Below are 27,853 nucleotides of genomic sequence, written 5' to 3' on the forward strand. Positions count from 1 at the left end.
CCTTGCTGGAGCATTCCCAAAAAAATGGTAAAAAAAAATTAAAGAACCTCATTTTGTCTTCATTTCTAGTCAACTCGGGCCAGGACATGCTTAAAAAGAGATAAACATAATTTCGTTCGAGGTACCATTTCTCCCGATCCAAGCGAGAGCATTCCTAAAAGAACAATAAAAAATTAAAAAAAATTATAAAAAAAAAACCTCATTCAGGCTCATTTCTAGCCAAATCGGAATGGGAATGTCTAAAAAAGAGATAAAATAATAATAAATAATAAATCATTCCAAGTACCGTTTCGACCCAACCTAGGCTGGAGCATTCCCAAAAAAATTGAAAAAAGTTCAAAAATTAAAAAACATTATTCTGGCATCATTTCTAGCCAAACTGAGCCAGGACAAGCTGAAAAGGAGATAAAAAAATTTTCGTTCTGGGAACCATTTCTACCTGTCCTAGGCTGGAGCATTCCTAAAAACAACAAAAAAATTATAAAATAATTCAAAACAAATTAAAAACGTCATTCTAACTTTATTTCTAACCAAACCGGGCCAGGACCGGCCGAAAAAGAGATGAAAAAAATTTCGTTTCAAGTGTCGTTTCTACTCGATTCGAGCTGGGGTGTTCCCAAAAAAATAGTAAAAAATTTAAAACGTTATTCTGGCTTTATTTCTAGTCAATCCGGGTTAGGATCGGTAGAAAAAGAGATAATTTTTTTTTTTTTTTTTTTTGTTCCAAGTGTCGTTTCTTCCTAACCTGGGCTGGAGCGTTCCTAAAAAAATAGTAAAAAAATTCAAAAAAGTCTTTCTGGCTTTATTTCTAGCCAAGGTTTGGCCAAAAAAGCGATAAATTTTTTTTTGTTCCAACCGCTGTTTCTACCCGACCTGTGCTGAAGCATCCCCTAAAAAAAATTCAAAAAATTCAAAAATGCCATTTTGGCTTCATGTCTAGCCAAACCAAGCTAGGATAGGCTGAAAAAGAGATAAAATTTTTTTTCGATCCTAGTGTTGTTTCTACACGACCCGGGCCAGCATTCCCAAAAAAATAGTAAAAAATCTCAAAAAATTAAAAAAAAAAAGGTCATTCTTGCTTCATTTCTAAACAATCTAGGCCAGGATAGACCAAAAAAGAGAGAAACAAAAATTTTCGTTCCCAGTACCATTTCTACATAACCTGGGCAAGATCATTAACAAAAAAAATAGAAAAAAATTCAAAAAATCAAAAAACATTTTTTTGGCTTCATTTCTAGCCAAACCGGGCCAGGACATGCTTAAAAAGAGATATAATTTTTTTTTTCCGGGTACCATTTCTCTCGGTCCAAGCACGAGCATCGCAAAAAACAAAGTAAAAAAATTCAAAAAAAAAAAAAAAAAGTCATTCTGGTTTCATTTCTAACCTAGATGGAATGAGAAAGTCCGAAAAACAAATTAAAAAAAAAACCGTTTCAACTTGACCCAGGTTGGAGCATTCCCAAAAAAATAGAAAACAAATTCAAAAACGTTATTCTAGCTTTATTTCTAGCCAAACATGGCTAGGACCAACCGAAAAAGACATTAAAAAGTTTTCATTTCAAGTGCCGTTTCAACCCAACCTAGGCTGGAGTGTTCTAAAAAAAAGAGTAAAAAAATTCAAAAACGTTATCCTAGCTTTATTTCTAGTCAAACCGGGCTAGGACCGGTAGAAAAAGAGATAAAAAAGTTTTTGTTCCGAGTGCCGTTTCTACCCAATTTGGGCTGGAGAGTTCCCAAAAAAATAGTAAAAAAATTCAAAAATTTAAAAAAACGTCATTCTGGCTTCATTTCTATAAAAAATTGGCCGGGACTGACCAAAATAGAGATAAACAATTTTTCATTCCGAGTGCCGTTTCTACCCAACCTGGGCTGGAGCATTCCCAAAAAATAGTAAACAAATTCAAAAAACGTCATTCTGGCTTCATTTCTAGCCAAACCGGGTCGTCACAGGCAGAAAAATAGATAAAAAAATTTCGATCTGAGAACCGTTTCTACTTGACCCGGGATGGAGCATTTTCAAAAAAATAGAAAAAAGATTCAAAAAATTAAAAACGTCATTTTGGCTTCATTTTTGGTCAAATCGGGCCGGGACTGGTCGAAAAAAAGAGAAAAAATTTTTGTTTCTGGAATCATTTTTGTCGGACTTGGGCTGGAAAATTTAGAAAAAAAAATAGTGAAATAAGTAAAAAAAAATTAAAAGTCATTCTGGCTATATTTAAAGCCAATCCGGGCTAGGACAGGGCAAAAAAGGGAAAAAAAAAATTGTTCCGAGTACCGTTTCAACCCGACTTAGGCTAGAGCATTCCCAAAAAATAGTAAAAATATTCATAAAATTAAAAAATGTCATTCCGGCTCCATTTTTGGAAAAATCGCACCCAGACAGGCCGAAAAGGAGACAAAGAAATTTTCGTTTCTGGAACCGTTTTTGCTGGATCTCAGTTGGAAAATTCCGAAAAAATAGAAAAATAATACAAAAAAATTAAAAAGTCATTCTGGCTTCATTTAAAGCCAATCTAGGCCAAAAAAGAAAAAAAGAAAAAATTCATTCCTAGTACCATTTCTACTCGACCCGAGCTGGAGCATTCCCAAAAAAATAGTAAAAAAAATTAAAAAAAAGGTCATTTTGGCTTCGTTTCTAGCCAAACTAGGACAAGAGAGGCCGAAAAAGAGATAAAAAAATTTTCAATCCCAATACTGTTTCTACCAGACCCGGGTTGGAGCATTCCCAAAAAAATTGTAAAAAATCTCAAAAAATTATTAAAAAATGTCATTCTGGCTTCATTTCTAGACAATCCGAGCCAGGACAGTCCGAAATAGAGAGATTTTTTTTTTCGATCCTAGTACCGTTTCTACACGAACCGGAAAAGATCATTCCCAAAAAAATAGTTTAAAAATTCAAAAAATTTAAAAATATTGTTATGGCTTCATTTCTAGCTAAACTGAACCAGGAAATGCTGAAAAAAGAGATTTAAAATTTTTCATTTTGGGTATTATTTCTCCTGATCCAAGCAAGAGCATTCCCAGAAACATAGTAAAAAAAATTAAAAGAACCTCATTCTAGCTTCATTTCTAGCCAAACATTCGGGAAAGTTTGAAAAAGAGGTAAAAAAAAATTCATTCTGAGTATCGTTTCGACCCGACCCAGGTTGGAGCATTCCCCAAAAAATAGAAAAAAAAATTCAAAAACGTCATTCTGGCATCATTTCTAGCCAAACCGGGCTGAGACAGGCCGAAAAAGAGATAAAAATTTTTTTCGTTACGGGAACCATTTTTGCCTGTCCTAGGCTGGAGCGTTCCCAAAAACATTAAAAAAATAGAAAAATAATTCAAAAAAATTAAAAACGTCATTTTGGCTTTATTTCTAAACAAACCAGACCGGGACCAACCAAAAAAGAGATAAAAACTTTTTCATTTCAAGTGCCGTTTCTACCCAACCCTGGCTGGAGTGTTCCAACAAAAAAAAAACGAAAAAAAAATTAAAAAAATGTTATTCTGGCTTTATTTCAAGTCAAACCCGGTTGGGACCGGCAGAAAAAGAGATAAAAAAAAAAAAAATTGTTCCGAGTGCCGATTCTATCCGACCTGGGCTAGAGCGTTCCCAAAAAAAATAGTAAAAAATTCATAAAATTAAAAAAAAAAAGTCATTATGGCTTTATTTCTAGCCAAACATGGCCGGGATCGGCCAAAAAGGAGATAAAAACATTTTCGTTTCGAATGCCGTTTCTACCCAACCTGGGTTGGAGTATTCCCAAAAAAATAGTAATAAATTAAAAAAAAAATTAAAAAACGTCATTTTGGCTTCATTTCTAGCCAAACCGGGCCGTCACGGGCTGAAAATAGATAAAAAAATTTTTGATTCAAGTACCGTTTCTACCCAACTTGGGAATGAGCATTCCCAAAAAAATAGGAAACAGATTGAAAAAATTAAAAAAAGTCATTCTGGCTTCATTTCTGGACAAATCAGTCTAGGACAGGCTAAAAAAGAGATAAAAAAATTTTTGTTTCTAAAACCGTTTTTGTCGGACTTGGGCTGGAAAATTCCAAAAAAAGAAAAAGAAAAATAAGCCAAAAAAATTAAAAAGTCATTCTTGCTTTATTTAAAGCCAATCCGAGCTTGGACAGGTCGAAAAAGAGGAAATACAAATTTCGTTCTGAGTACTGTATCTAGAAAATTCAGGCTGGAGCATTCCCAAAAAAATAGTAAAAACAATTCAAAAAAAAAAAAACGTTATTCTGGCTTCGTTTCTAGCCAAACTCGGCCAGGAGAGGTCGAAGAAGAGTTAAAAATTTTCGTTCCCAATACTATTTCTACCCGACCTGAGCTGGAGCATTACCAAAAATATAGTAAAAAATCTCAAAAAATTAAAAAAGAAGAAGGTCATTCTGGCTTCATTTCTAGACAATTCAGGCCAGGTAGGCCGAAAAATAGAGAAAAAAAAATTTTCGTTCCCAATACCGCTTCTACACGACTCGGGCTGGATAATTCCTAAAAAAATAGTAAAAAAATTCAAAAAAATTAAAAAACGTCGTTTCGACTTCATTTCTAGCTAAATCGGGGCAGGATATGCTGAAAAGGAGATATAAAAAAAAATTCATTTTGGGTACCATTTCTCTCGATCCAAGAAAGAGCATTCCCAAAAACATAGTAAAAAAATTCAAAAAAAAAAAAAAAAACCCTCATTCTGTCTTCATTTCTAGCCAAATTGGAATGGGAAAGTTCAAAAAAGAGATAAAAAATTCATTCTAGGTACCGTTTCGACTCAACCCAGGTTGGAGCCTTCCAAAAAAAAAAAAAGAAAAATTTTGAAAAATTAAAAAATGTTATTCTGGCATTCTTTCTAGCCAAACCAGGCCGGGACAAGCCAAAAAGGAGATAAAAAAATTTTGTTTCAGGAACGGTTTCTGCCTGACCTAGGCTAGAGCGTTCCCAAAAACATTAAAAAAATTGAAAAATAATTCAAAAAAAATTAAAAACATCATTTTGGCTCTATTTCTAGCCAAACTGGGCCGGGACCGGCCGAAAAAGAGATAAAAAAATTTACGTTCTGAGTATCATTTCTACTTGACCCGGGTTGGAGGGTTCCCAAAAAAATAGTAAAAAATTGGAAAAATAAAAAAATGTTACTCAAGCATTATTTCTCGCCGAACTGGGCCGGGACCAGCAGAAAAAGAGATAAGAAAATTTTCATTTCCGGAACCCTTTTTGCTAGACCTAGGCTGGAAAACTCCAAAAAAATAGTAAAATAATTCAAAAAAAATTAAAAAAGTCATTTTGGCTTTATTTAAAGCCAATTCGGGCTGGGACAGGCTGCAAAAGAGAAAAAAAATTCGTTCTGAGTATCGTTTCTACTTGACTTTGGCTGGATAATTCCCAAAAAAATAGTGAAAAAAATTCAAAAACGTCATTTTGGCTTCGTTTCTAGCCAAACCAAGCCAGGAGAGGCCGAAAAAGAGATAAAAAGTTTTCGTTCCCAATACTATTTTTACCCGACCCGAGCTAGAGAATTCCTAAAAATATAATAAAAAATCTCAAAAAAAAAAGAACGGTCATTCTGGCTTCAATCCTAGACAATCCGAGCCAGGACAGGCCAAAAAAGAGATAAAAAAAAATTTTGTTCCAAGTACCGTTTCTACCCGACCCGAGTTGAAGGGTTCCCAAAAAAATAATTAAAAATTAGAAAAATTAAAAAATGTTACTCTGGCATTATTTCTCGCCAAACTAGGTCGGGACCAGCAGAAAAAGAGATAAAAAAATTTTCATTTCCGGAACCATTTTTGCTAGACCTAGGCTGGAATATTCTGAAAAAAAAAATTTAAAATAATTCAAAAAAATTCAAAAAGTCATTTTGGCTTTATTTAAATCCAATTCGGGTTGGGACAGGCTGAAAAAGAGAGAAAAAAAATTCGTTCCGAATACCGTTTCTACCCGACTCGGGCTGGAGCATTCCCAAAAAAAATAGTAAAAAAAAATTCAAAAATGTCATTCTGGCTTCGTTTCTAGCAAAACCAAGCCAAGAGAGGTCGAAAAAGAGATAAAAAGTTTTTGTTCCCAATACTGTTTCTACCTAACTCGAGCTGGAGCATTCCCAAAAATATAATAAGAAATCTCAAAAAAAAAAAAAAAAAAATTAAAAAAAAGGTCATTCTGGCTTCATTCCTATACAATTTGGGCCAGGACAGGCCGAAAAAGAGAGAGAGAAAATTTTTCGTTCCTAGTACCGTTTCTACACGACCCGGGCTAGATCATTCCCAAAAAAATAGTAAAAATATTCAAAATACTAAAAAAACGTCGTGTCAACTTCATTTCTAGCCAAACCTGGCCAGGACTTGTTGAGAAAGAGATATAAAAAATTTCGTTCCGAGTACCATTTCTCTTGATCCAAGCAAGAGCATTCCCAAAAACATAGTAAAAAAATTCAAAATTAAAAAAAAAACCTCATTCTGGCTTCATTTCTAGCAAAATGGAATGGAAAGTCCGAAAAAGTGATAAAAAAATTCATTCCGAGTATCGTTTTGACCCGACCCAAGCTGGAGCATTCCCAAAAAAATAGAAAAAAATATTCAAAAAATTAAAAAACGTTATTCTAGAATCATTTCTAGCCAAATCGGGCCAGGACAGGCCAAAAAAGAGATAAAAAAAACTTTTCGTGCCGGGAACCGTTTCTGCCTGACCTAGGTTGGAGTGTCCCCAAAAACATTAAAAATAAAAAATAAAAACGTCATTCTGGCTTTACTTCTAGCCAAATCGGGCCGAGACCGGCCTAAAAAGAGATAAAAATATTTTTGTTCCGAGTGTCGTTTCTACTCGACCCGGGCTGAAGTGTTCCCAAAAAAAATAGTAAAAAATTCAAAAATTAAAAAACTTTATTCTAGCTTTATTTCTAGCCAAATCAAGCTGGGACCAAAAGAAAAAGAGATGAAAAATTTTTCATTCCGAGTGTCGTTTCTTCCCGACCAAGGCTGGAGCATTTCCAAACAAATAGTAAAAATATTCAAAAAATTAAAATATGTCATTTTGGCTTCATTTCATGCCAAATTGGGCCAAGACATGCTGAAAAAGAGATATAAAAAATTTCGTTCCGAGTACCATTTCTCCTGATCCAAGCAAGAGCTTTCCCAAAAACATAGTAAAAAAATTAAAAAAAAAAAAAGCTCATTCTAGCATCATTTCTAGCCAAACCGGTATGGGAAAGTCTGAAAAAGAGATAATAAAAAATTTCTTTTCGGGTATCGTTTCGACCTGATCCACGTTGGTGCATTCCCAAAAAAATAGAAAAAAATTCAAAAAATTTAAAAAACCCTACTCTAGCATCATTTCTAGCCAAATAGGACGGGACAAGCCGAAAAGGAGATAAAAAAATTTTTGTTCCGAGAACTGTTTCTGCCTGAACTAGGCTGGAGCGTTCCTAAAAAAATTAAAAAAGTCATTCTGGCTTTATTTTTAGGCAAACCGAGCCTGGACCAGCTGAAAAAGAGATAAAAGTTTTTCATTCTGAGTGCCATTTCTACCCAACCCGGGCTAGAGTGTTCCTAAAAAAATAGTAAAAAATTCAAAAAAATTAAAAAACGTTATTCTGGCTTTATTTCTAGCTAAACCGAGCCAAGACCAGTAGAGAAAGAGATAAAAAAAAAAAAAAAAAAAATTTCGTTCCAAGTGTCGTTTCTTCCCGACCAGGGCTAGAGCATTCCTATAAAAAATAGTAAAAAAATTTAAAAAAAAAACGTCATTCTGGCTAAACTTGGCTGGGATCGATTGAAAAAGAGATAAATTATTTTCGTTCCGAGTGCAATTTCTACCCGACTTGGGTTGGAGCATTCCCAAAAAAATACTAAAAAAATTCAACAAATTAAAAAAACGTCATTCTGGCTTCATTCCTAGCCAAACCGGGCCGTCTCAGGCCGAAAAATAGATTAAAAAAATTTCGATGCGAGTACCCTTTTTACCCGACCCCGGAGGATGGAGCATTCCAAAAAAAAGAAAAAGAAAAAAGATTCAAAAAATTAAAAAACGTCATTCTGGCTTCATTTTTGGACAAAATGGGACGGGACAGGCCGAAAAAGAGATAAAAAATTTCCATTTCTGGAACCATTTTTGCCAGACCTAGGCTGGAAAATTCCAAAAAAAATAGTAAAATAATTCAAAACAAAATAAAAAAAAGTAAATATGGCTTCATTTAAAGCCAATTCGGGTTGGGATAGGCCCAAAAAGAGAAAAAAGAAAAATTTCGTTCCGAGTATCGTTTCTACCCGACTCGGGCTAGAGCATTCCAAAAAAGTAGTAAAAAAAATTAAAACAATTAAAAAACTTTATTCTAGCTTCGTTTCTAGCCAAACTAGGCCAAGAGAGGCCGAAATAGAGATAAAATTTTTTTGTTACCAATATTGTTTCTACCCGACCTAGGTTTGAGCATTCCCAAAAAAAAAAAAAAAAAAAAAAAGGAGAGGTCATTCTGGCTTCATTTTTAGACAATCCGGGCCAGGACAGTCTGAAAAAGAGAGTTTTTTTTTTTTTTTTTTTTTTTTTTTTTTTTTTTTTTTTTCGTTCCAGTACCGTTTCTACTTGACTCGGGCTGGATCATTCCCCAAAAAATAGTAAAAAAATTTTAAAAAAAAAACATAATTTTGGCTTCATTTCTAGCCAAAGCGGGCTAGGACATGCAGAAAAAGAGATATAAAAAATTTCGTTCTTCTGGGTACCAGTTCTCTCGATCCAAGCAAAAGCATTCCCAAAAACGTAGTAAAAAAATTCAAAAAATTAATAAAACCCCATTCTAGCTTCGTTTCTAGCCAAACTATAATGGGAAAGTCTGAAAAAGAGATAAAAAAAAAAAAATTTGTTCCGAGTACCATGTCGATCCAACCCAAGCTGGAGCATTCCCAAAAAAATAAAAAATAAAAAATAAAAAATAAAAAAAATGTTATTCTGGCATCATTTCTACCGGACCTATGCTGAAAAATTCCCAAAAAAATAGCAAAAAAATAAAAAATGTCATTCTAGCATCATTAAAAGCGAATCCGGGCCAAGACAGGCTGAAAAAGATAAAAAAAAATATTTCGTTCTAAGTACCGTTTCTACTTGACCTGGGCTGGAGCATTCTCAAAAAAATAGTAAAAAGAAATTCAAAAAATTAAAAAAAAAAAATGTCATTCTGGATTCCCAATCTATGCTTTCCTAAGGCGTTCGAGGAAAGTAGATTTTCATGGCGAAAATCCGGCGACAAGTCACCTTATTTTCGCGGTGGAAATTAGGCATCTTTTTGCCTTAGGTGACATGGACTATGACAATCACACCGAAAGGGGCAAGCAGGTATATATATATACATACATCATGCACAATGCAAGCACACAGAGTAGGAAAGTAAATACCTACATCCCTAGAGCATGGCCTAAAATATAGGTGTATGCCATACTCTAGAAATGAGGATGAATGGTACAAGGCATGATATACCTAATACAAACCATTTAAGAGAGAAAGGGAGGAGGAAGGGAGGGGTTTAAAAGAGTACATAACCAAAGGGAAATGCTAAACTCCTAAACCTACTGAACATAGTCGCTTGGCTTTTATCTATATGCTTGTGTCTGTGCCCTTTTTGCTTGCGCTTGGGAGACCATGCCCTAGCTCCATGCATCCTCGCTCCATGTGTGTACATGCAAAGGCAAAGACAAGAAACCAACAGACAAGCAATGGAAGGAAAGATGCAAAGAGTATATAAAAAGGCATAAAACAGATAAGCGTGATAGACATGGCAAGCATAACAGGAAAGCAAGCAAACAAGCAAAAAAGCAAATAAGCAAGGAAACGAACAAAAGGTGGTGTTTACGAGGGACAAATGTAGGTTTGGATCAAATGTCCATAACTTCATTGTGTTGAAGCATAGGCGACACACTAGCAAGCAAGACTCATGCATGGACATGTAAGCAAGCGTGTAGAGATGCATATAAAGCCAACAGGCGGCACAAACAAGCATGACAAGTATATCATCGCACGGAGTGAAAAAGGGGAAAGGTATGCATGAAGCAACCAGCATCATGGCAATGCGTCCCAAGTGGTTACATCCAAACAGGGCCTCATGGGCGTCGAATGTAACCACACAACCACACGCCTGCTAAGGGCATCAAGCGTGGCAAAGCCTAGAACAAGAGAGGCTAACACAAGCATAAATGCATAGAAGTAAGCAAGCATAGACATGCAAATAGGGGTGATCCAAACCCTTTGATGTGGGCCAAGGTGTACGGACGATGAGAAAGACTATAGGGTCTAAATCGGTTCCCAACCACTAGGCCAAAATACAAGAAAGAAATATAAAGCAACAAAAGGGCTACAATAGCACATGGAATGACAAGCATAGCCTAGGTCTAGGCACACAAACGTGGCATGGAGCGCACAAGCACATGGAATATAGCTAAAAGTATATAGAGAATGTAGATCCAAGCACATAGGCATGTGGAAGCATAGATATAGGCATATAGGCATAGAAACATGCATGTAAACATATAGAAATTTAGCGCATAGACATGGAATGACATGAATCCAAGCATACAAGCATGTGAAGATTCAGATATAGGCATAGGAGCATAGAACGTGCATACAAACATGTAGATCTAAGCAAGACATAACCATAAACATGATATCAAGCATGTGAGCATGTAACCCTAACATCAACATAGAGTAAAAAGAGGAACGAAATAAAGGAAAGCATGTCATAAAACCCTAAGCATGTAGATCTAAACATACAAGCATGTAGAAACATAGATCTAAGCACAACAACGTGGCACAAGACATAACAACCTAGAGATCTAAGCTAGAAGCACAAATATAACAACAAATATGCTAAGGAAAGCAATAAAACATATTATTCAAGCAAAAATAGCAAGATAAATGCTAGAAAAAGATTTAGAAGGTTAGGGGTGTGGATGATAGCTAGAAAAGCTACATCCACACCCCTAAGCCCTAAATCCAATGCGTAGAACCAAGGAAAGGAAGATTAGGTATAAGAACAATACCTTGTATTGTTGGTGAAGAGAGAAGAATCAAGAGGCTTTGATGTGTTTTTTGGTTTTTGGAAGGGAGAAAAACATGTAAAGTAGCTGGGCAGAGAGTAGAAAATCAGGAAAAAAAAATGTGGTCTCTCCTAGTCCGAGGGGTGCCTGGGGCTATTTATAGCCCCGACATGCATTACAAGCCAACAAATGTGTTGATCTAGCCACCTTTGGAAAGATATTGACTTCCTATTTCCAAAAAGGCATGGATCTTGAAAATCCAACGGTCGGATTAAAAGTTATGGCTCTCAGAAGTTTAAGGTGCATCGATTGATGCATTATCCCAGTTTTTGTGATATCTCGGCCATTCTAACTCTGATTTCGACCCATGAATAATCTTTGGAATGAGAATTTGATAATAGTCGCAATGAGGTTGGTTTTAACCCGTTCCAATGGTCGGATCAAAATTAGGGTTTTTGGGCCCACCTAGAGTCAACTTCGAGTCAAACTTGGTCAAAGCGGCTAAAAATATTCGAGAAGCTTGGGTTTGATGAAAAAAAATATGAAAGGTGTAATTTTGTGTGGATTTAGACCTTGTTTGACCTTCGGTCGACCCTAGGTTAGCCAGAAGCATTTTGGTCATTTTAGCTGAAAAAGGAACATTGGGTGCTCTGGTGTCCGAATGGGTTGCGCTATGTCATTCTAGATGTTCTCACGACCCCATGGGGAGGAAATAATATTTTTGGATTTTTTGGGGTTCGGTACGCAAATCAAGGACAGACAAAATATGGTATCAATACTAGCCTTGGTAGTTGCATGCCTTGGCCTTGGTGGCCTACCCATGGGGGGCTACCTTGGCCTTGGTTGTTGCATGCCCTGGCCTTGGCAGCATGCCCATGGGGGCTGCCTTGGCCTTGGCTGCATGCCCATGGGGCTGCCTTGACCTTGACTGCATGTGCCTTGGTTGTTGCATGCCCTAGTCTTTTGGTAGCATGCCCATGGGGGGATGCCTTGGCCTTGGCTTCTACTTGCCCACATATTTGGAGTGATTTCCTAAAAATGAGGGTTTTTTTGGAAAAAGAGGTTACTTGAACCAAGGAGGCAGGCAGTGGGCATTCTAGGGGCATGCTCGCGTGCACATCGCGTTGCATCGCCCTCATTGTCCCACACTCTAGCAAAATTGGCTCATGTCCTTTTCCATTTTTGTTTCCCAAAATTCATTTCATGATTTTATAGGAAGTTTCTAGCAAGCGGTTCGGCGTTCTGAGTGTTTTTTAATTTTTTATTATTTTTCCTATTTTCTGACTTCCAAAAATCATAAAAAATAAAATTTGTTGAATTTGCCCTCCAAATTTTGACAGGTTGAAGGTTAGATTTTTCTTAGCATGTGTGCAAAAAATCAAGGCAAGACTCCAAGAATTACTCTAAAAAAGACCTATTATTCCTCCAAAACAAATTAATGTTTCCTGGTGCCAAAGCGGATTTTTTCCTAAGCGCTCTTTAAGGGGGAGGAAGTATTCGACAATGCATAGGGGCGACCCCTCTTGAGCTTGGCCATGGGTAGGCATGCTCATGACGAGCCCTTAGGTATCCAACCTCATGTGCTTTATAGCATGAGATGGGCCCTAAATGCATCGTCGAGGTGGACTTCAAATTTTTTCTTTGATCCACAGTTTTTTAGGCTCTTTTTCATGTTTGTGCTTAGATCCACATGTTTTTAAGCTCCTTGCCATGTTTATGCTTGGATCTGTGTTCATATGCTTAGATCTACATGCCTTTTATGTTCTTTGCCTTGTTTGTGCATAGATCTACATGTTAGAGTTTAGATCTATATTCATATGCTTAGATCTATGTGTTTATGTGCACCGTGCCATGCTTGTGTGCTTGGATCTATGTTGGTTGCTATGCCATGTGCTACTTTAGCCCTTTTGTCCCATCTTATCTCCATTTCTTGCTTTTTGGCCATTTCGGTGGGGTGTACATCTAGATCCTGTGGTCTAATCCTACATCCGTACACCTAGGCCTATATTAAATGGTTTGGATCTTTTCCTTTATGTATATACATGTTTGCTTGCTTGCTTCTATGCTTTATATCTATGTGTTAGCCTCTCTAGATCAAGGCTTTGCTATGTGCTTTGTGCCCGTCGTGGGTTTGTGCTTAGATGACTACATCCGTCCCTCCTAGGGTTTGTTTGGATGTGACCACCTATGAGATACACCTCTGTGGTGTTGATGTGACACATTCACACCTTTCTCTGCCCCATGCAATGTTGATATGCTTGCCTTGCTTGCTTTGTGCCATCTGTTTGGCTTTCTTTGCTTCTATGCTTTCTTGTTGCACGCTTGCTTACATGTTCATGCATGAGTTTGTGTGTCGTCCATACTAAAATCCAATGAAGCTATGGACACTCGATCCAAACCTACATTTGTCCTCCTAGGATACCCCCTTTTTTGTTTAATAACATGCTTGTTTTCCTCTTCGTGTGTGTCACATGTTTGCTTGCCCTTGTTTGGAATCTTTTTCTAGCTTGTCTTTAGCGTGCTTTTCCTTTCATTTGTTTCTTTGCTTGTCTACTGGCTTGTTTCTTTTGTCTTCGCATGTACACACATGGAGCGAGGATACTTGGAGTAAGGGTGTGACTTCCTAGGCGTGGGCAAAAAGGGCAAGGATGCAAGCCCACAAAGGGCAATGATCAGTAGATTAGGGGGCTTAGACTCTCCAGAGCGGTCTTCTCTTCCCTCTCTTTAAGCCTTTTCTCTAGAGCATCTATTAGGGTCCCCATCCATGTATCCCCTTTTATTTTCCTACTCCTTGCTTGGGCCGTATTCCCTGGGTATGGCAATGTCTGTTTACTTTTCTTGTACTTTGTTGGACCATACCCTTGGAACGTTAGCAATGTCTGGTTTATTTTCTCGCTCTATGTGATAGCATTGTGCAAGATGCATATGTATATATATATATATATATATATCTGCCTGCGTGTATGGGTGATTGTGCACTTTGTATGTTGGACTCTTATGGCAACATGAGCGACCCTTTTTAGTCATGAGAGCTTTTGACCTCGTAGTATGGGTATGTGCTCGAGGTGATTGTTGTAGGTGCATATTCATGCTATATTGTGTGCACAATCATTGCGGTAGGATTGGCTTGATCCATGTCACCAAGTGACATTTGTTTCCCTATGTATACGACACATATCAGCATGTTCTAAAACTTTGGAGGGTTTTGGCTTGTCATGGTGCGAGCATGTCGATACATACCGTATACACAGACGCGAAACTTTGCCGGTGCGCCATAGCGTACCAAACATGAAATTCTACCGGATTTTTGTCGTGAAAATGGGGCATCCCTATTGCCGTATTCTCATGTCAAAAGCTTGGTGAGAATAGCGTTTGGCGTGCTATGACGCATCTGAGGCGAAGCATTGCCGAATTTCTTCCACGAAAATAAGGCGAAATGCTGCCGGATTTTCACCGTGGAAATTTGGTAACAACTTCAAACACACCTAGAAAGCATCGATCGGGACCACACCTATTCCAAAACCAAACCTCAAAGCCCAACACAATTAAAGCCTTGAAAGCTAATGTCAATAGCTTGTTTTCAATTGCCAATGTCCGAAAATTATGATTTTACCATAACAAAGGAATGTCTATGGGCAAGCATTGTGGGGTGCCTAACATCTTCCCCACACATAACCAGACTTCCAAACTCAAGAGTCAAGATTTTTTTTCCCATCCATATTAGATTAGGAAAAATACCATTTTTCTTAACCTAGGATTGGTAATAAAATCAAATAGAGTCAGGTGACCAATCACACCTTAGAAAAAACCCAATGATTGGTGGCGACTTCACTTACCCTTGGTAATTTCCATAAAATCAATTCATATTCCAGTCACACACCCAAGGTACGACACACCTCCTCCACATATGCGCGTGAGTGTCGCCATGATGGGTGGTTAACATGAAAGCCGCAAGGCAAGGCGTTGACACATGCCATGTTGACACATTGGGCTTATTACCTCTTTCCTTGGGCTTTCCAAGCCCATTTGCTTTACTTTTACCTCTTGTCGTGCCTATGAGCCTGTTAGTTGTCGTTCCTGCCATGTTGGCCTATTGGGCTTATTACCTCTTTCCTTAGGCTTACTTAACCCATTTGCTTTACTTTTACCTCTTGTGGGCTCTTTTCACCCTTGAGTCTTAGGAGGACTAAGATATGACAAGACTACTTTACTTCACTAGAATTAAAGAGAGGAGAAGAGAGGGGGGTTTTTTGTGTCTTAGAATGGAGGAGAAGGGAGGTTTATATAATAGTAGTGGAAAAAATATGAATAGAAGGTCATTTAATGAGGGGTTGACAAAGGATAAAAAAGAATCATTAACCTAGACCATATTTTAAACTTTGGGGAAAGCTGATGCATTAAATGTAGGGATTGGTAGGAGTGATGAGCAAGCAAAATTCAGTTTTCCTGTAATTATTGTAACAGCACGCAGAAACAAATTCAAAAAACCATATCTTACTCAATTCTAATATGAATTGTGCTTATTCTTGTGCTCAAATTAAAGCCCCAGATGTCTAGTTTCTAAAAAAATTAACCTCACTCACAGATTTAAAATATTCTGAGAGATATTAACGAAATGGTGAGTAGAGGTCATGCACAATTAGCATTAATAGGCCCCAAATTAGTTTTCAATTAACATTAATAGGCTCCAATCACTTCCATTTTAGATTTGATCAATTCCAAATTTACCATAATTAAAAGGATAATTACACAAATTACTCATTGAATAATTAATGTTTGATTATCTAATTAATTAAGTGTGTGCAACCTTATCATAAATATGTAGTCCAAGCCAATCAAATTGTGACACATTATTAATTTCAAATTGATTATAATTATAACCAATTGGAATCAATTGTTCATAATCACATATAGTTGGACTCAATTTGTGATAGTGCATTTCAGCCATTAAAACTTGATTTGATGATAACTTTCAATCTGATGGTCCAATTAAGGCTTATGACTAGTCAATTTGATCGTTACAACATCAAGATCATTTTGATGAAATGAAATGAAGGATATAGTGGCCATAATTAAGATGCCAATTTCTAAGGTGAAATTACTCTTTTACCCTCCATGTGAGGTTAAATGTGGGTTGCAAAATGAGGTGTCAATAGGAGACTTCGTTTAGAGGTTTCCTCTTGTTCGTTCTGCTAGGGAACACTTTCTCAAGCTACTGGGGTGTGTGATGAACGACATTGAGCATAACTTTGTGGACACAGTTTCTACCAAGAGGATTCTACAATGGAGGGTTGCGGTTCAGGAGTTGATCCGTGTTGATTTTGATAGGGTATTCTTGTTGGAGCACTTATGAGAGATTGCTTGAGTCTTCTTCAGGTGGAGGGTTCAACCTGTTGTTAATATTATTGACACTCACATCGAGAGTTTGAAGAAGGAGATAGTAGACTTGGAGTGAGCGTCTTCTCTCCGATGTGACTACCCCTGACCGCTTCTAAGGCGAGACCCTTATTACTGGCCTTTGATTATTCGTCATGTACTCAGCTAGCCACTTATTATTATTTTGTAGCTTATCATCTCTCCCTTTTCTTTCTTCCTTTTACAATACACTTATTTCACTTGGCACTTATAACTATTTTGATAAGTCCAGTATGACTTATGCCTTTAGTTTGGAATCTATTGCTACTTCTACTACAACAATTATCATGCTTTATAATACCGCGTATTTTTGCTAATACCTCATGTATAGTTTTAATTACTTTCTGCCCTTTTTCTTTCAACATGATTACAAAGGAAAAAAAAATAGAGAAGGAAAGCACATTACTTTCTTGTGACATAACATCCCTTGCAAGGGTGGTCACTTGAAGGAAATACAAAAGAGAGAGGAAAAAAAAAAAAAAAAACACATGGCATTTCTTATGTGTAATAATGCTTGAGCCATTTGCCATTAATGGGATCTATAAGATCTTTTCCATCCTTTTGGGCCAAGCAATAATTCCCACTTGCATTAGCTTCCGTTATCATGAAGGGTCCCTCCCACTTTGGTGAGAACTTAGATGGTCCTACCAATCCTCTTCTGACATGGTTTGCTATCCTTAATTCCAGTTGGCCTTATGCAAATACTCTTTCTTTTATGGTTCTTCCATAAGCCTCTGTCATCCTCTGCTTGTATCTGCGGTTGTATTCTTAGGATTCTTCCCTTCTTTCATGTAGTACCTCCAAATCCTCACACCTTTATGCTACGAAGACCTCTTTTTTCCTTTTCTTCCTTTTGCATTTGCTAGGTTGATAGCCTCTGTCTCGTATACTAAGGAGAAAGGAGAAAATCCTATGGCAGACATAGGTGAACCACAGTAAGCCCATAACGCGTTTGCCAGGTGTGTTACCTAGCCTCCACTGTACTCTTGACTCATTTTTATGATGATTTTGATGAGGGTCTTGTTCGTTGCTTTAGCTTGCCCATTCCCTTGTGGGTAATACAGTGATGATAGGTAATGCTTTACCTGATAATACTCCAACATTTCCCTAACCTCCCTATTTACAAAAAGCGTGCCGTTATCACTTATAATTTTGTGCGGGTACTCCAAACCTTGTAATTATATTTTCCTTGATAAAGTTTTCCATGGCTCCTCTGGTGGCTTTGTGAAGTGGCACGGCTTCCACCCACTTGGTAAAATATTATGTGGCCACGAGGATCCAAATGTATCCATTAGTGGGGGGATTGATTGGTCCCACAAAGTCGAGCCCTTATATATGGAAAGGCCATGAAGTAACCATGGTTTGCAAGTTCTGTGGATGGGTGTGGATCAAATTGGCTTGCACTTGGCAGCCATGACACTTTTTCACAAATTCTACTGCATCCCTATTCATAGTAGGCCAGTAATGGCCCATCTGCAAGATGCACTTGTACAGTTTCTTTCTCCCTTGATATTCCCCACATTGCCTGAGTGTACCTCTTTTAGCATTTCCTTGGCCTCTTCTGGTCCTTGACACCATAATGGGTCTCCATCATACCCTTTCTTAAACAAGAGTCCTTCGTGCAGGAAATAACGGGTCATTAATTTCTAAGCTTATACCTTTCGTTATGCTTCTACGGTAAAATTCCTTCTGCCAAGTATCCCACAAACGGGCTCCTCCAATCTTCTACAGTAAACATGGCATAACTCTCTTCTTAGACTATGGCAAGCTGGTAGGCCTTACATTAGCTCTGAATCTGATCCGCTTTCGTATGTTTGGCCAATAGGAGCTCGTTCTCTACAACTTGTGGTACAAGCTAACTTCTTTGTAGAACCCACAAGTTTTGTTGTGCACTTCTTCCAATTTCCTCTGGACCTCTTCGCTCCCTACACATCTTGATAGGATCCCTCTTGGAATTCTGCGATACAGCTCTTCTTTCATCAGGACTAATCCTTTACGGTCTTCAATTCTGCCACATCTTCCTCTTTCAATAGGGCTTTTTTTATGGGAGCCCTCCAATCTTTCTCATATTCCTCCTTTTCTGGGAACCTTTCCTTGAGTACTTCGATTATAAACTCCTTTTGCTTCTTAACCTCTACTGTGGTACTACTTCCTTTAAAGACTATTTATGAGCCTAATACAGCCAACACCTCTGCATATCTAATCTCGCTCCTTTAGGCATGCTTTATCTTGAACGTGTAAAACTTTTCTTCCATCCTCTGAGCCAGCATCCTATAAGGGCCAAGGATGGCTCCCTTAGGGAAAAACTCCTCTTCGCTTGGCAGACCACCAAGTTGAAATTGCCCACCACCTTTAAGTGTTGGACCCCCATTTTGAGGGCTGTTGCTAGTCTTGTCAGGTACGCCTCGTATTCTACTTTGTTGTTTGAGCATGGAAATTCCAACTTAAATGATAGCGTTATGGTCTCTCCTCTATGATAGAGGACCACCCTTATGCCTCCTGAGCTTGCCGTAGAGGAGCCATCGAACTTCATAACCCACTCATCTACTGCCACTTCTACCGTAGCCACTTCTCTTGGTACTTTGCAATCTAGCAGGAATTCCTCTTCATCGGGAAATTGGGCCAACAAGTTTGCTATGGCCTGGCTTTTCACCTCTTTGGGTGTTCCTGCTTTCAAATCATATTGTAATAGTTGTAATAACCACTGCAATATTCTGCCGGATAGAATGAGTTGTCATGGAAGTGCCTTGATTGCGTGGGACTTTGTCATGAGATGTACCTCGTAGGCTAAGAAGTAATGACGTAACCTTTATGATGCGTAGATAATTGCTAAGCACACTCTTTCCGCTTGAGGATAGTGTTTTTTAGCATCTTTTAAAGCGCGGCTGACGTAGTACATTGGCTGCTCAATGCCCCCTCCATCCTTCTGAGCTATTAATGCCCCAATAGTAGATGAGCTTAAGTCCAAGTAGAGCAACAATGGCTTTCTGTGAACTGGAAAGCTTTATGCTGTTTGCCCCCCCCATTCAAAACTCTATCCTTTCTTTAGCAACTTTGCAAAGGCTAAGATAATTGATGCTAGGCCTGGTATGAACTGTCTAATGTAGGAGATCTTGCCTAAGAAGCTCTTTAACTCTTAAACAATGGCTGGTGGCTTCATGGTCACTATTACTGTAGCTTTTGCTGGGTCAACATCTATTTTTCTGCGATGGACCAAGAACCCCAGGAACTTATGGACAAAAACTCCAAAAGTGCATTTTAACAGATTCATAATTAGTTTGAAAAGCCTACACCACTCTAACACCTTCAGTATTTTGACGTGATCCTTGTGCTTTCTTGACTTTACCACAATGTTGTCCACATGATCCTCCATTTCATGGTGCATCATGTCATGGAAGATCGCAGTCATGGTACGTTGATAAGTTGCGCTTGCATTTTTCAATCCGAAGGGCATCACCATGTAATAGAAATTCCTGATGGGTGTTCTGAAAGCAATCTTCTCTACATCCCTTGGTGCCATTCGAATCTAGTTGTAGCCACTAAACCCATCCATGAAAGAGAACATGGTGTGCCTAGCAACATAATCTATCAACAGGTCCATGTTTGGTAAGGGAAATTCATCATTTGGGCAGGCTTGATTGAGATTTCTAAAATCTACATAGCATCTGATTTACCCATTCTTTTTCTTGATAGGTACAATGTTGGATAGCCACTTTGGGTGTTGGATTGGTTTGATGAATCCTGTCGTGAGCAACTTCTGCACCTCCTGTATTATCTGTGCCTCTGTATCGGTATGAAATATGTTGGCTGGTTGGGCCATGGGTCTAGTTCCAAGCTCTACATTGAGTGTATGTACAACTAGGCTTGGATCTAACCCAAGCATTTCGTTGTATTCCCATGCAAATATGTTTCTGAAATCTCTTAATAACTGAATAAGGTCCAATTTTTCTTCCTCTGACAATTTTGAATTGATTGAAATGGGTTTCGGTTTCAGCGGATCTATGCCCAAGTCTATTTCTTCTAACTCCTCTTCAGCCATCACTTGCGTTTCTTCTCTTGTGCCTGTCCTTTCCTCCACTTTCTTGCCATTCTTTTCTTCAGAGTATTCTTGGGCCACACAGCATATTAGGGACCCATGCGTGGGCCTTCCTTTGGCACTCTCGCATACTGCAAGTAGGCCCCGTGCAATTTCATAACTTGTACACTATTCTACCGTCAAGTGTTTTGACCCTGATGCAGCGCGACAAATTTTCTGATTATGCAGTTGGTGCCTGTTTCCTTTTCCTTTTTCGCTTTAGTAACTCCCTCAAATTAGGCTCTAGGTCATCTTTGACGTCTTCCCATCTAGGCACGAAGATACCCAATGGTTTGGACATCGAACTCTCTCCTGACGGAGCCCATTCATCATAAAACATGGTTTCCACCAAATGAGATTTTGCTTGCTCAAAGGGGGATGGGGGTGCTGCAATTCAGTTTGTCCTGCCATTGAGTCTTCCCTTCACACACTGATGGTACATTGATGGGACGAGACGATGCTTATGCAACCATGGCTGTCCCAACAGTATGTGATACAAGACCTCTATCTTTACTACGTGGAAGCGAGTATGAAAGGCTATGGGACCTATTTTCAGCCAAAGTTGTATGTGTCTCTCTGTATATTCGCCCCTTCCTCTAAATCCTATCACTTCCATTGGGTGACCTAAGATCTTGTTTTCTGGTATTCCTGTTGCTTGCAATGTGCTGAGTGGTATGAGGTTTACTGATAGAAAGAAAATCTCAGGCATATGTGAAAGCAAATAAAAAATTCGACATAAAAGATAAAATTCATTAATAACAATATAAACAAATATCCACATATGTTGAATTGAAATTTTATTAATAATAACAATATAAACAAATTCAAGATAAAATTCATTAATCAAAGAAGAAAGTTGAATCAGATTGCTTGCATTTAAAAAAAAAAAAAAAAAAATCCTAAAGTGAAGTTAAGTTTAGGGTTTTGAGGTGGTAATTGCTAAGGTTTTAAGAAGGGAAAAGAGACTCCTAACAAGGGTCCTTCTCTCTTTTTTTACATAATCCTAACTTTTTTTTTTTTTGGTTACGTGAGTCTCTCTCTCTCTCTCTCTCTTTTTGAATCCTAAAGTGAAGTTAAGTTTAGGGTTTTAAGGTGGTAATTGTTAGGACTTTGAGGAGGGGAGAGATAGTCTCTGCCAACCACCCCACACTAACCTAACTAGAAAGGTGATGTTGGTACAAGGGCTAAGCCACAACAGTAGCAAAAGAACCCAGGAGAAAACGCCAAACTTTTCATTGAGATGATGCAATCAATGCAGCATACCCAATAATAGCTGGTAGAGGAAATTCGTCTACTAAAAGCTGACAAGACAAAAGAAAAGGGTAGTTAGCACGACCTTCAAAATGCAATTGACAAAGAGGAAACCCCAGAGGGCGGATGCCCACAAAATACAAAACAACGCTTTATGACAATGGAAGACGTAGCAGGGTTGTTAGAACGAGAAAAGGCAAAAGTGCCCAAGGAGAAATTGTACTCGAGGAGACCACCATACCCCATGAGGTTGCTCAGCAAGCCGTAACCTAGGATGACATGGTGGTTTATTCTGCAGTAAATGCTTTTTATTTAGGTTCATGTGATTTTTTGTTTTTGATGGGAATCAACAAGCATTTAAGGATTCATTGCATGTTCCAGTTGGGCCTATTACTAGAGCAAGATCCAAGAATATCAAAGAAGCACTTAATGCGCTGATTCAAGAGATTTGGGTTGATTCTAACGCAGGATATTCAAAGCTTGGCCCAAAGGAAGATGAAGGCATAATAAATTTAATCCAAGCTATTGAGGGCTGATCTGGCTTAATTGGGCATGATTTATGGCGTGGATTAATGACCGATTGACTTTCCAGCTCCATATCAGTTAATAGACATTTTCCCTATTCTGGAGTTTCCAATTTCAGACCAGATCTACCTTAATTTTAGGCTTTTATTATTTAGAACATTTTTTTAGCTATTTTCCTATTTTGGATTTGCTAATTTCAGACCAAATCAACTTTTATTTAGGATTTTATTATTTAGTACATTTTTTATATTTTCTATTTTTAGTTATGTCTTATAAATAGCATGCACTCATTGTAATAGAGGATTATTGAATAAAAATCAAAAAAAGGTAAGGCTTTCCTCTTCTTTTGGTTCTTCAAGAATTGTGAACTTATTAGGGATTCTTCCTTGTGATGTTCAAACTTTATACCTTCAGTTCGTGATTCAATTATAATCATTGGGTCAAGGTCTGTTACTTATGCTTTTGGTTCACGTTTCACTTATAAACGTTGGGCCAGGGTTCTATCAAAATTTGAATTTTAGCTTTCTTGGGCAATTATTCCAATATTATTTGTTGGGTCTCAAATCAGTTTTCTTATTAAAAGCTATGATTTTTGGTTGATTAATTATTTGTTTGGATTCAACATAAAAGATAATGGAATTAGGTATTATAATTTTGATATTGTTCCATGTTTTGAATTGTCTATATTGTTATTACTACGAGAAAGTCATATTGCTACGCAAATTTGAAACTTGGTGTGTCTTCCTCATATCATGGTCTTTGTTTATATATTTACAGTTTATATTAGTTTTGAGTGTGTGTATATATAATTATTGAGAGTTTTGCTTTATTAATTTAAGAATTATAAATTACTTTGTAGGTTTCAGTAACTATGTACTTGCAACTCAATAATGTTCAATGTTAGACAACACTTCTAAACTATGGAAAAGTATAGAAGTTAAATATTTCTTCATTTTAAAAAAAAAAAATACTAACTACCAAAATGTCTATTTACTCATTGTTAGATTTTTTTTTTCAGAGATAATAGTTTTTTTATGCATCGCACAAGTTAGCAACTAATCTATATATATATATAAAACCGAAGCCTCTGCTAGCACCACAATTTTCCACGTCAGCACAACACAATATTTAAAAAATTAAAAATTAAATTAAAAACACTATTTTCAAAACCTAATTCTTATCTCCTTATTTATTTATTTTTATTTTTTATTTTTTTTTTATATTTAAATTTGAAACCTAATACTTATCTCTCTTCAGTCTTCACGCTGCCCCTCTTTTGTTTCACGCTGCCCCTCTTTTGTTTCTCTTTGGCTTAAACACAGAGCATCCCTGTTCTTGCTCTCCCTGTTCTCGCTTTCTTCAGTATTCAGGCTGCCCCTCACTCGCTCTCTCTGTATACTTCTGTCAGGTTTTCCCGATAAGCCTCTTTGCCTTTGCCTCTCTCAATTATCAAAACCCTAAAAGTCTGAAACCAACCATTCTCTCTGCCTTTCTAAGCCGTTCTCTCTATATCCCTGATAGTCAACCATAGCCATCTCTCCCACCCATGACTGAGCCGTTACCCATCATAGCCATCGCAAAATCTCCAATGTTGTAGGCCCAGTTACGCAGGTGAGATGCTCTTAATATCATGTATCTAATCTTTCCCTCTCTCTTTCTCTTTCTAAATATTTGTTTTTTTAATGTTCATTGGCTTTGCTTCTTTTTGTTGATTCCTAGACTGAATTACTGTTGTTGCGTAAGTAATATTTTGATTTTCTATTCAGTTCTTTTGCTAATACTGTTGTTGGGTATTGTTAGGTTTTTTTTTTTTTTTTTTTTTTTTTTGATTCAATTTTGTGAATTCTTATCTAGGTTCATGTGGCTACCACTTAGAAACTTGATTTTAGTGTATATTTTCTCTGTAGGCATTGATCTATGAGCCTTTTAATTCTAGATATAAATTCGAAATTCATTAGGAATTTTAAATTCTGATTCTTTGAGATTGTGTATTTGAAACTTTAGTGGAAATTGAGCTATGGGTTTGAATTTTTTATGATTTATATGTTAGATATTGGGATTGATATTGATGGTGAGATAGGTTTATATAGTAGAAAGGAGATTAATTGAATCACAATGGTATCTGAGATTATCAATTTGAAAGTTTAAGGGATATTGAGAAGTGGGTTTGATTTTTTATAGATTTATTTCACGGTAAGTTTGTGTGTTGAGATTAGAGTTTGTGAATTTGGGTCTAATTTGATTGGTTTTTAACTATCAAGAATAATTTGTGCATCATGTATCTTAAAGTGCTTAATTGGGATCATATATAAAACTGTCTTTTTAATATATATATATATATATATATATATATATATATATATATGGGAAGGCTCCTGGATATCATGGTCATAATTTCAAACCCATTGCTAAGGATAGCTTAGTGGTTCAATAGCCCCTGGTGAATGAGAGGAGAGTGATATCTTAAATCTTATTAAAAAACCCATAGGATATAAATGGAAAAGACCTGATGAATGTCAAAAATGGAAATAGGTACACCACTGTAACTTATGGTAATTCTTTTTTTTTTTTTTGAGAAGCAAGTTATGGTAATTCTAATCTTGATTTTAAATCTACGAATTTTATTTGTAAGTTATGGTAAGGTTTGTACAGTTCACACACTAAAACCTAATGAATGTCAACTTTGGTGTTTGTTTGCATCTTGATTCTTTTACAAAAAGACCATTAATTTTTAGTTTGTTTATTTCTTTTTACTTCCTATTGCTTAGAATGGTCCTCAGCCACATGGTAAGGTTGTTTTTGCTCACTTGGTAGGAACTTAAAATTATTTGCTGCTTTACTTATACTGACCAAACTCTATTGTGTTAGTTGGCCTATTTTGAAAGTTCCTTTAGTCAATGTGTAACATATTATGTTATTTGTCTATTGAGCCAAGCTTGGTTTTGATGCAGGTAATGCAGCTAGAGTTGAATTTGAATATGAGGGTATAATTCAGTTAGCAATTTATTTATTTATTTTTAGAAACCATTTTGTAAGCAAGTTTGTGTGTAGCTGAGTGATGAAGGCAAATCTAAAATAGGGACATTTTTTGGATCTTCACGGTTCACTGAAGAAAATAAGTCTCTATGGCCAAGTAATACATGATGAAACTCCATATTGAACCGCATGCTTCACTTTCTTTAACTCATCTTCATTAGCACCTGAAACAAAAACATGAAAACTAAATGAATACCTTGCAATAGGTCTATCAAATCACATATACACTAATTTGCAAACTTTCTACATTTATTGTTAAGGTTTGTGGTAGAAATTTATTTGTTCTGTTAAGTCTCAGAATAGGCAAAGGAAAATGCAATCTTCTAATCTTAATGTTTTTAGATTTCTATTTGTATTCAAATTAAAGATTTGCATTTCAACATTTTATCAGGGACGTGCCTGGGAACCGAAAAACGGATGATTTTGTTGATGATAATTCAAGAATCTCATTCAGACAGTTGATACTTATATTAGATGAACTCCATAAGGTATGCCACATCTCATCTTGCTTCATTTGTTTTGTTCATTCTACTGCACATACCTAAGCTAGCATATAGATCATCTTTTAATTTGAATTAAATCTTTCTAAATCAAAGTAATGTTTCATGCCTTTGTAGTCAACCAAAGAAAGCTGCAATGGTGATTGTGTGAATTTAAATGAGAGCAACATATAATGTATGTTGGAACAGCCATGTGCCTGTGCGATAACCTTTTCAGAATACTTTTTCTTTAGGAACAGCCTTTTCAAATAACCCCATTTTCCAAAAGCTGAAAAATAAACTTTACCAAACTGGCATGTAAGCATTTAAACAATTTTGAAATTATGCTATTACTGTTGTTGCTTCAAACAAACCTCATGTAAGTTCTGCATCTTGAAGATCAAGTAAAGAATACCTTAAGAGAAGATTTCTCAAAGAGAACTCCAATGAGAGTCTTCTTTCTGTAACAAATCCTGCATATTGGTGTTAGGTAAGCCTTTCCCTCTTTGTTTATGTGAGTTTTTTTTTTTTTTTTTAATAACATATATAAACTTCCTTAACATTTTTCACATTACTTTTGTTGTTTTCTAAAATAAATTTGTTGTTTGGTGTTAATTTCCCTATTTGATGCAGAAAGCTTTGTTGTTTTCTAAAATAAATTTGATGTTTGGTGTTTATTTCCCTATTTGATGCAGAAAACAAAATATTATAAACAATTATTCTTTTTTTCCTTCTATTCACTTATCTGTTGTGCTTGGAAAGTCTTTCCCCTTTCATTTCAAAATGCATGACATCACCCCTCATCTTTATGATAATGTCATGATAGGTGATAAGTATCTTTATTTTAGCTTAGGGTAGTAGTAATTTTTATTGTGAACATGATGTGATGATGCAATGATGAGTTTATTTTATTTTGGCTTCGGATAGTAGCCATTCTTATCGTGAACAAGGTGACTGACCTGATCAAACTACTTTGCAACAAGTTTAGCCCCCTATCCTGATCAATAAAACTGTTAACCTTATTAATTTGATGCTTCATTTGTTGCTGGAATTGCACTGGAAAAGAAATAAATGTGAACAATATTAAGGCTTTTACTATTGTTCTTATTTTAAATTTTATGCTTGGTAAGCTTATCAGTTATCACGTTTAAACTTATGCTTATCCCTTCAAAGTATTTGCAATGTAAAAATTTGCTTTCAATGTTACTCCACCTTTTTTTTAGGATCAAACTAAATGGTAAAAAATGTGTGGAAAGGTTATTAATTTGATGCTTCATTTGTTGCTAGAATTGTACTGGAAAAGAAATAAATGTAAACAATATTAAGGCTTTCACTATTGTTCTTATTTTAAATTTTGTTCTATTTAAGCTTATCAGTTATCACGTTTAAACTTATGCTTATCCCTTCAAAGTATTTGCAATGTAAAAATTTGCTTTCAATGTTACGTTCCACTAATAACTGCTAAACCAAAAAAAAAAAAAAAAATCAGTATAAAACTATTATTGTTATAAATTATTCCCTTTACATATTAATAACTTAATAATGCTTATTTTACAGGTCCTACTCTCATCTTGTGCCCAAATCTGTGTTTGAAGCTACGACTTATGAGCTTTTGGAATGTTTGTAATAATGTTTTCATTGCCATAAAGCAAACAAGGTGTGGCCTTTATGTGTTATGTGGAATATCTTACATTTGTAATCAAAGAACATGTTTTTTTTTTTTTTTTTTTTTTACTATTTGTAATAGTTATTTAACTGATTATCCCGTGCATCGCACGGGTTAGTGACTAGTTTAACAAATAACTTAATTCAATGCAATTTTGTAATTAAAGAATCGTAATATACAGCAACTAAACAACTGCATTACTTTTTAAACGAACAGTTGTAAATTGTTTTGGGTAGTCGTGGTAGATAAACACAATGACCATCTTAGGGACATTTAAGTTAACCAGTCCAAATATGGCAACAGAAACAGGAATATCATGTGTTTGTCCTAGTCCCACAACAAATGTCATCTCATTACACTGCATTGTCACCACGTTTCACCACCCCTCTCATGCAAAAGACACAT

At 36.5% G+C, this 27,853-nt stretch overlaps 1 long non-coding RNA gene across 4 annotated transcripts; it reads left to right on the plus strand.

The window, feature by feature from the left end:
* Positions 1-23,536: 23,536 nt before the first annotated feature.
* Positions 23,537-27,566, plus strand: LOC126690516 (uncharacterized). 4 transcript variants are annotated; one of them, XR_007644650.1, is made up of 5 exons: positions 23,537-23,878; positions 25,219-25,251; positions 25,695-25,791; positions 26,167-26,272; positions 27,340-27,566. It is a non-coding gene; the product is annotated as an uncharacterized LOC126690516 (long non-coding RNA). The 4 variants fall into 4 exon arrangements; XR_007644649.1 differs by having other exon boundaries at positions 26,182-26,272; positions 27,340-27,564; XR_007644652.1 differs by lacking the exon at positions 25,219-25,251 and having other exon boundaries at positions 27,340-27,565.
* The last annotated feature ends 287 nt before the right edge of the window (positions 27,567-27,853 follow it).

Source organism: Quercus robur, chromosome 1, assembly GCF_932294415.1.
Source record: "Quercus robur chromosome 1, dhQueRobu3.1, whole genome shotgun sequence".
Classification (NCBI taxonomy): Eukaryota; Viridiplantae; Streptophyta; class Magnoliopsida; order Fagales; family Fagaceae; genus Quercus; species Quercus robur.